A 10,489-nucleotide genomic window follows, 5' to 3' on the forward strand; every position below is an offset into this window, starting at 1 on the left:
TACTAGATAGAACCCCATAATAGAATGCTATTTATATCAATGCATCGTTCAATGCACTAATTAGGGTATGATATTTATTGCAATGATCCTTGACACTTTTTTCGCAACATTATAATAAGAATCCCTTGTACACATTTTTCATGAAAAATGCATACACATGTGATGTCATCAGTGATGTCATCAATGACATTTGTGATGTCATCTTTGATGTCCTGGGTGTTAGTCTTAGCAGTGCACGGTGGTGGCGCGAGTTATGGTTGCTTAGCTTACCATAACTGGCGAATTTCAAGGGTTTTTCGGTTTTACTTGGAACCATAACATCCCTTTGACAACGTTTTTTCACTGAATTTCATAGGTTTTTAGTAGCGCAACTTAACCATAACGTCCCTTTAAAAAAGTTTTTTCACTGAATATATATATTTGGCGGCACCGCCAGAAGTCTATTCACTACGTATAGCCAGCCTTATGGTTACTTAGTCTACTTGCGTTACACCCCCCGCTCATGCCCGTGTCTGTCTCCTGTTGCCCCCACCCATGCCCCGTGTCTGTCTCCTCTACCCCCCACTCCACGCTCATGCCCCGTGTCTCTCTCCTGTTGCCCCCCACACCCCCGCTCATGCCCCGTGTCTGTCTCCTGTTGCCCCCACCTCCCTGCTCATGCCCCGTGTCTGTCTCCTGTTCTCCCCACCCCCGCTCATGCCCCGTAACTGTCTCCTGTTCCCCCCATCCCCCGCTCATGCCCCTTGTCTGTCTCCTGTTCTCCCCACCCCCCGCTCATGCCCCGTGTCTGTCTCCTGTTCTCCCCACCTCCCGCTCATGCCCCGTGTCTGTCTCCTGTTCCTCCCACACCCCGCTCATGCCCCGTGTCTGTCTCCTGTGTCTCCTGTTGCCCCCCACCCCCCCGCTCATGCCTCGTGTCTGTTTCCCCACCCCTTGCTCATGTCCCGTGTCTGTCTCCTGTTCCCCCGCTCATGCCCCGTGTCTCTCCTGTTGCCCCCCACCCCCCGCTCATGCCCCGTGTCTGTCTCCTGTTCTCCCCACCCCCAGCTCATGCTCCGTGTCTGTCTCCTGTTCTCCCCACCCCCGCTCATGCTCTGTGTCTGTCTCCTGTTCCCCCCACCCCCGCTCATGCCACGTGTCTGTCTCCTGTTCCCCCAACCCCCGCTCATGCCCCATGTCTGTCTCCTGTTGCCACCCACCCCCCGCTCATGCCCCGTGTCTGTCTCCTGTTGCCCCCCACCCCCGCTCATGCCCCGTGTCTGTCTCCTGTTGCCACCCACCCCCCGCACATGCCCCGTGTCTGTCTCCTGTTGCCCCCAACCCCCGGCTCATGCCCTGTGTCTGTCTCTGTTGTTCCCTCCCGCCCCCCGCTCATGCCCCGTGTCTGTCTCCTGTTCCCCCCACCCCCCGCTCATGCCCTGTGTCTCTCTCCTGTTGCCCCTCACCCCCCGCTCATGCCCCGTGTCTGTCTCCTGTACCCCCCACCCCCCGCTCATGCCCCGTGTCTGTCTCCTGTTGCCCCCACGCTCATGCCCCCTGTCTCTCTCCTGTTGCGCCCCACCCCCCGCTCATGCCCCCTGTCTCTCTCCTGTTGCGCCCCACCCCCCGCTCATGCCCCGTGTCTCTCTCCTGCAGCCCCCCACCCCCGCTCATGCCCCGTGTCTGTCTCCTGTACCCCCCACCCCCCGCTCATGCCCCGTGTCTGTCTCCTGTTCCCCCCATCCCCCGCTCATGCCCCGTGTCTGTCTCCTGTTCTCCCCACCCCCCCGCTCATGCCCCGTGTCTGTCTCCTGTTCTCCCCACCACCCCCGCTCATTCCCCGTGTCTGTATCCTGTTCCTCCCACCCCCCGCTCATGCCCCGTGTCTGTCTCCTGTTGCCCCCCACCCCCCCGCTCATGCCCCTTGTCTGTTCCCCCACCCCTTGCTCATGTCCCGTGTCTGTCTCCTATTCCCCCACCCCCGCTCATGCCCCGTGTCTCTCCTGTTGCCCCCAACCCCCCGCTCATGCCCCGTGTCGGTCTCTGTTGTTCCCCCCACCCCCTGCTGTCTCCTGTTGCCCCCACCCCCCGCTAGGTCCCGTGTCTGTCTCCTGTTGCCCCACCCCCACTCATGCCCCGTGTCTCTCCTGTTGCCCCCCCACCCACGCTCATGCCCCGTGTCTGTCTCGTGTTCTCCCCACCCCCCGCTCATGCTCCGTGTCTGTCTCCTGTTCTCCCCACCCCCGCTCATGCTCCGTGTCTGTCTCCTGTTCCCCCCACCCCCCGCTCATGCCACGTGTCTGTCTCCTGTTCCCCCAACCCCCGCTCATGCCCCGTGTCTGTCTCCTGTTGCCACCCCCCCCACGCTCATGCCCCCTGTCTGTCTCCTGTTGCCACCCACCCCCGCTCATGCCCCGTGTCTGTCTCCTGTTGACCCCCACCCCCGCTCATGCCCCGTGTCTGTCTCCTGTTGCTACCCACCCCCCGCTCATGCCCCGTGTCTGTCTCCTGTTGCCCCCAACCCCCCGCTCATGCCCCGTGTATGTCTCTGTTGTTCCCCCCACCCCCCGCTCATGCCCCGTGTCTGTCTCCTGTTCCCCCCACCCCCGCTCATGCCCCGTGTCTGTCTCCTGTTGCCCCCAACCCCCGCTCATGCCCCGTGTCTGTCTCTGTTGTTCCCCCTCTCCCCCCGCTCATGCCCCATGTCTGTCTCCTGTACCCCCCACCCCTCGCTCATGCCCCGTGTTGTCTCCTGTACCCCCCCACCCCCCGCTCATGCCCCGTGTCTGTCTCCTGTTGCCCCCCCGCTCATGCCCCCTGTCTCTCTCCTGTTGCGCCCCACCCCCCACTCATGCCCCCTGTCTCTCTCCTGTTGCGCCCACCCCCCGCTCATTCCCCATGTCTGTCTCCTGTACCCCCCATCCCCCCGCTCATGCCCCGTGTCTCTCTCCTGTTGCGCCCCACCCCCCACTCATGCCCCCTGTTTCTCTCCTGTTGCACCCCACCCCCGCTCATGCCCCGTGTCTGTCTCCTGTACCCCCCATCCCCCTGCTCATGCCCCGTGTGTCTCTCCTGTTGCCCCCCACCCCCCGCTCATGCCCCGTGTCTGTCTCCTGTACCCCCCGGCCCCCCTGCTCATGCCCCGTGTCTGTCTCTTGTACCCCCCACCCCCGCTCATGCTCCGTGTCTGTCTCCTGTTGCCCCCCCGCTCATGCCCCGTGTCTGTCTCCTGTTGCCCCCCGCTCATGCCCCGTGTCTGTCTCCTGTTCCCCCACCCGCTCATGCCCCGTGTCTCTCTCCTGTTGCCCCCCGCTCATGCCCCGTGTCTGTCTCCTGTACCCCCCACCCCCACGCTCATGCTCCGTGTCTGTCTCCTGTTGCCCCCCTGCTCATGCCCCCTGTCTCTCTCCTGTTGCGCCCCACCCCCCGCACATGCCCCCTGTCTCTCTCCTGTTGCGCCCCACCCCCCGCTCATGCACCGTGTCTGTCTCCTGTACCCCCCACCCCGCTCATGCCCCGTGTCTCTCTCCTGTTGCCCCCCCACCCCCCGCTCATGCCCCGTGTCTGTCTCCTGTACCCCCCACCCCCCGCTCATGGCCCGTGTCTGTCTCCTGTACCCCCCTACCCCCTGCTCATGCCCCGTGTCTGTCTCTTGTACCCCCCACTCCCGCTCATGCTCCGTGTCTGTCTCCTGTTGCCCCCCGCTCCCCCACCCGCTCATGCCCCGTGTCTCTCTCGTGTTGCTCCCCGCTCATACCCCGTGTCTGTCTCCTGTACCCCCCACCCCCACGCTCATGCCCCGTGTCTCTCTCCTGTTGCCCCCACCCCCTGCTCATGCCCCATGTCTGTCTCCTGATCCCCCCACCCCCCGCTCATGCCCCGTGTCTGTCTCCTGTTGCCCCCACCCATGCCCCGTGTCTGTCTCCTGTAGCCCCCCACTCCACGCTCATGCCCCGTGTCTCTCTCCTGTTGTCCCCCACCCCCCGTTCATGCCCTGTGTCTGTCTCCTGTTGCCCCCCACCCCCCCGAACATGCCCCGTGTCTGTCTCCTGTTCTCCCCACCCCCGCTCATGCCCCGTATCTGTCTCCTGTTCCCCCCATCCCCCGCTCATGCCCCGTGTCTGTCTCCTGTTCTCCCCACCCCTCCGCTCATGCCCCGTGTCTGTCTCCTGTTCTCCCCACCACCCGCTCATGCCCCGTGTCTGTCTCCTGTTCTCCCCACCACCCGCTCATGCCCCGTGTCTCTCTCCTGTTGCCCCCCACCCCCGCTCATGCCCCGTGTCTCCCTCGTGTTCCCCCCACCCCCTGCTCATGCCCCTTGTCTCTCTCCTTTCCCCCCCATCCCCGCTCATGTCCCGTGTGTGCCCTGTACCCCTCCGCTCATGCCCCGTGTCCTCCCCACCCCCCGCTCATACCCTGTGTCTCCCTCATGTTCCTCCCCACCCGCTGCTCATGCCCCGTGTCTCTCTCGTGTTCCCCCCACCACCGCTCATGCCCCGTGTTTCCTTCCTTTTCCCCCCCAAACCCCTGCTCGTGTCCTGTTTGTACCCTGTTCCCTCTCACCCACCGCTCATGCCCATGTGCCTCCCCTGTTCCCCCCACCCCCCGCCCATGCCCTGTTGTATTCTTTATACACCCCGCCTTCCCTTTCCATGGTGGCCATCTTGGTAAAAGATTTCCCTTCCTACAGCGGGACGCCGCAGGCAAAAGGAAAATCTTTTTGTTTTTTTTTACCACCCGGCGTTCCCACTTTGAGGACATAAGATGTTAGTGGTATTCATCTATTGAAAAGGATGTTATGGTAATGTTGCACTAATAAAAACCTTTAAAATTTAGTAAAAGAAAAATGTTACAGGGACGTTATGGTTAAGTTGCACTAATAAAAACCTATGAAATTCAATGAAAAACCTTTGTTAAAGGGACGTTATGGTTAAGTTGCGCTACTAAAAACCTATGAAATTCAGTGAAAAAACGTTGTTAAAGGGACGTTATGGTTAAGTTGCGCTACTAAAAACCTATGAAATTCAGTGAAAAAACGTTGTCAAAGGGACGTTATGGTTCCAAGTAAAACCGAAAAACCCTTGAAATTCACCAGTTATGGTAAGCTAAGCAACCATAACTCACACCACCACCGTGCACTGCTAAGACTAACACCCAGGAAATCAAAGATGACATCACAAATGTCATTGATGACATCACTGATGACATCACATGTCTGGCTCACTCTTTTTTCTTTTGCTTATATCTAGGCCACATGGCTTTCTTCAGTAACAGTCAGAAACTAAACATTTTATTTTATTTGTAGACGTATCCTTCAAGTAGGTTCTTACAGTAATTCCCTTAGAGTCCAGTCACATCATATGAAACATATACATACGGGAAGACACATGCTTGAAAGACAGCAATTCTTTTTGTGCATACAGATAATCAATAGACGTATGAGCAATTTCTGATAGTTCTGTTTTTTTTATGGGTGTACTTCCCTGTATATGGTCATATTTGTATACATTGTACTCACACTACTTTCCTTAGGGTCCAATCACATCAAGTGATACATATACCTAGGGTAAATAGCATCTTTGAAACAGAGCAATCATTTATTTGCATGAAAATAATCAGTTAAATTATGAATTGTTTCTGCTACTACTTGTGCTTTTTTGCTAACATCACTTTCCCTATATATACCCATATTGGTATGTGTTCTTGTGTCTTTGTGTTTTGTCTATAGTAATGCAATTATGTAATACATGTGTTTCATTAGCTACTTATTACATATTTCACAGTACACAAAAATCTATTAAGAAAACAATCATCATTTCATTATTCAACATATTAACATTACGAATATTATACCTTCATCTTGTACACTGCACACAATGTTATGTTTCTGTATGAGTAGCTTAGTATACTAGATAGAACCCCATAATAGAATGCTATTTATATCAATGCATCGTTCAATGCACTAATTAGGGTATGATATTTATTGCAATGATCCTTGACACTTTTTTCGCAACATTATAATAAGAATCCCTTGTACACATTTTTCATGAAAAATGCATACACATGTGATGTCATCAGTGATGTCATCAATGACATTTGTGATGTCATCTTTGATGTCCTGGGTGTTAGTCTTAGCAGTGCACGGTGGTGGCGCGAGTTATGGTTGCTTAGCTTACCATAACTGGCGAATTTCAAGGGTTTTTCGGTTTTACTTGGAACCATAACATCCCTTTGACAACGTTTTTTCACTGAATTTCATAGGTTTTTAGTAGCGCAACTTAACCATAACGTCCCTTTAAAAAAGTTTTTTCACTGAATATATATATTTGGCGGCACCGCCAGAAGTCTATTCACTACGTATAGCCAGCCTTATGGTTACTTAGTCTACTTGCGTTACTGCATCTGTACATTTGTGAAATGGCTTTACATTTTCTTCAGTGCTTCTCCGCATGTGCAGTCTTCATTTTGCTCCCAAATGTTGCCTAATTTGCTATTTCATGATCAGATTTTATAAGGTCTATATACTTTCTTCATTAGCATCTCTTCTGAGTGCGTCATTTCGGCTTCATGTGACATCACCAGTCCCCTCTTTCACTCATCTTCCGGAACTTCCTTCAGAAGACCGTCATTTCTCCGGGGATACATCATATAGAGTTTTCTTAATGCATACCTTGTTTCGAGGACTCTTCGTGGTATAGATACCATTACTGGCTTTGTGCATGTCGCAATATCCGGCTGCGAACATATGGACAGAATGGGAGCGGGACTTCCGGTAGAGATACTTGGCTCCTTCTCTACAACCTTGATGGCTTCACAACTCATCTAGCCTAGAATGACAAGTCACTCCGGTTCACTGTAAACAGCACTTTTGCCTTCCAACAATATATTAACAAAAAGGCCCAAACTGCCTGGTACTGCTAAACTCCCTCTCTGCAACAAACCCCTTCTTCTACCCGAAGACTTCAGAATCAAAGTCAAGGGCCTTATTTCTTTCCTCCAGCAGGCTAAAGTCTGGATACCCCGACAGATGCACAATACGCCACTTCGGAGACAAATAGGTGCTCTGATACTACAATAGTGGTGATTGGCCGTAGTATGAAAGCATACGTCTGTGAAGGAATCTGCTATTAACAAACCAATACTTCCTTTTTTACAGAAGACACAAGTAACCAACTGAGATGCCCATTCGCCAAATATGAAGAGGAATTGCTCTCTATTGAATATGAGTCTGACATTTTATCGAGTACTGCTGATATTCAATCCTAAAGTCATTGGGCCTCATCACGAGTCTGGCGGTAACCTTTAAATGCGGCGGTAGCGCTATTACAGCCGCATTTAAGGGTCCGCCAGATCATGGCTTTGGCCGATTTAACCCCAGCTCTGAGCTGGGGGGAAATCTGCGACAAAATTGGCAATTTTCAGCGCTATTATCACAGGCGGGAAATCCGCCAGCGGTAATAGCGCCAATTTTTCCCATTGGGCCCAATGGGGAATGAGGAATTCCCTAATGGGCCCAATGGGGAATGGGAAATAACCCTTCCACCAAACCCGTGATCGGGCGCTAATAGCGCCGGGGGTTTGGCGGTAGGGCTATTAGTTACTGCCCAACTCGTGATGATGCCCAAAATCTTTTGTTGTTGATCTGATACATGAAATTTCAGTTGCTCCTTCTAAGGGTGCTTCAATTCTAAATATTTTCAAGTCATTACCATCTCCAAAATCCCCTTTGTCGGATACAAATCCTTTGGGTATAGGGCTTGAATATATCTTTAAAGACTCTGACTCAATAACTTTGAAAAGATCAACAACACCATTTTCTATGATCCCTGCCCTTCGATGTCTAGAATCACGTGGTAATATTCAAGTTGAATCTGTAGACAGGAAAAGAGTTGACCTAATTGCACTTTATATTAACTGAAGACTAATATACAATCTGATAATGAAACAGAAGCCTTTTCATCATTAGGAATAGATGTATTTCCATTCACCAAATCCCTAAGGTTAAAATCCATTGGTTAGAAATGTAAGACCAAGAGAGACGGACACCTTCAAGCAGTTCCCTGCTTAGATGTTCTCTGAAGGGTGAGGTGGCAGTTCAGTGCATGCAGAATCAAATGTTATTAAAGGGAAGAATCTGGTCAAGATCGGTCTTGGTTACTGGCTTTACTGGTTGCAAAGAGGAATAAGGGCATGCATGCTCTGAATCTTTAACGGCACAAATGTGAGAATCTTTTTAATTGAACCCTAGGGGCTACAATTGTTTTTAGCAATCAGATACAGGAAATTGCAACCCTAGAAATGATCATGTATTTTTTACTACGGGAGGTGTAGTTATCTGAAACCCCCCACTTTGATAGCTTTTCTATATTTCTAAAGAAAGCCAATAAGGGTCCAGTGGGTCGCCCTTATGGTGGCTTGCTGATGGGTTTTGACAACTCAACGTGTTCCGATATGAGTGAATGGCAAACATCCATAGATTCCAGGATGGGAATAAGTACAATTTGTGGGGATGAACATTTTTTATTTTTCAATATCTACTGGAATCCTATGAGGCGATTGATCGACTTATCAGAATGGTATAATGATATCATGAGATCAGAAACCATAATTATACCTGGTGGTTTGTATTGTACCTACACGGATGACTTACAATTGAAAAGGGACTCCTTGAGATAACAGAAAGGTCTAGCATGGTCAAACCTAATGAATGATTGGGATCGTCTAACGGTGAATGGGAATGTTCCTGCTGATTTCCCTGGTCGTCATGCTTGGCGTATGAAAATCTGTTACAATAGAATCGATTATATATATTTGTAACAATCGATGTCTTCTTTAAAATTCAAACTGTATGTATAGATGGAAATTATTGTAGTGACTGTGCATGCTTAGCACTCACTTTAAATATTAGCATTTCATGACTATCATTAGCACCTATTTTAGCAAATCGGTCACTGAATAATGCAAGAAATAGAATACAATGGTCTGTACCACTATATCACAAATGAAATACCAAGTTATCATTATTTCTATAGAATACAAACAACGCTTTTACCATTGCTAAGTATAATAAATGCTTGGATTCAATCATGTCAGGGATATTATTTTTTTTTAAAAGTCCTCTTTAAAACCAGTGAACTTGTTAAGATCTTGTGTATTTGATGGAGAGGTCCAGAGAAAGAAGAGGATCTTAAGGATACATATCCAGGATAAAAAAAGGAAGAGGCTTGCCTGATGCTTTGTTTTTAAATAAGAAATGTGTACTTCTTATGCATTATAAGAATTGGTTAAAGCACACACGTTTGCAATGTACCTAAGGGGCAGTAAACGTATATTAGTAAGCATTATTACCAAAAATTGTAAACGTTTCTGGTCCCTGATGAATCAAAAAGGTACTGGTCAGATGACATGGCAATTTAACCCCATAACAGAAGTCTCTTGGTGAGCTTTCCAGTTAGCCAAATCTGGACACTGCACCGGTCTTCAAGTTCAAATTTTTAACCACTTGGAATGGGTCTTTTACTTCACTCAATAACAAGCAAATCATCATAAAATGTAAAACTTCTTGCGCAATGGGACCTGACGGTCTCTCTACTCTGAAAGCGAATTCCATCTTATGGTCATAGATTCTCTTTGACTAATCTACTCTTAGTCTGAAAGCATATTCCGTTTTCTGGTCACAGATAGATTCTTTTGACTTATTTGTTAGAATTCATATGAAGTGTGCTAGTTCAACTTCTTGGTACCAAAGTTACTTTTCCCGATTTTATAAAAAAGGCCACTGTGTGGACCCTGGGAATTACCACTCAATAGCCTTATTGCACTCTACCAGAAAATGTTTTGCTTCCTTGGTGATATTAGATGTAGAAAAATGGATAGATACGATTTAAGATTGTTAAATGCAAGGCATGAATTAGTTTTCAAAAACTAATTAGCAGAGTTTGCTAATTAAAATGTTGAGTAGTAAACAAGCCCATTTGATTAGCAATGCTATACAAATATGTTTAATGTCACCAGAAGTTATTTGTACACATGGCATATAAGAGCAACAATACAGCATGTTTTTGTACTGTTGAAGTAAGACAGTGAGATGAGTGAGGGCTTGCAACTTCTTTAAAATTACACTAGACCTGCAGTTCGAGTAACTTAGTTTACTTATTCGACCTAAGAGAAATGCACTAGACCCATGGCAATGGTTGACAAAAAATTAAAATGCGCTTTCAGTAAAATGGTGCATGTCACTAGAAACCCTATTTGTTTGGCACACTGCTGGCACCCAGAGGCTAGCCATGCACAGTGAAACTTGTATTTGACATGTACTGCAAACAAAGTCAATCTTAACTAAAAGTGGCAGTATTCCCTACAAATGGTACTCGCCCTTCATTAAATGTACTATATGAATGGACACAAATAGATATAATAAAAAAAGACTCTGAAACAGTCTGACCAGCTCAGCTGCAGGTGCTAATATATAATGCAATCATAAAGCAAAACAGGCTCTGGAGGCTAACTA

Source organism: Ambystoma mexicanum, chromosome 4q, assembly GCF_040938575.1.
Source record: "Ambystoma mexicanum isolate Mex_15411 chromosome 4q, UKY_AmexF1_1, whole genome shotgun sequence".
In the NCBI taxonomy this organism is placed as follows: domain Eukaryota; kingdom Metazoa; phylum Chordata; class Amphibia; order Caudata; family Ambystomatidae; genus Ambystoma; species Ambystoma mexicanum.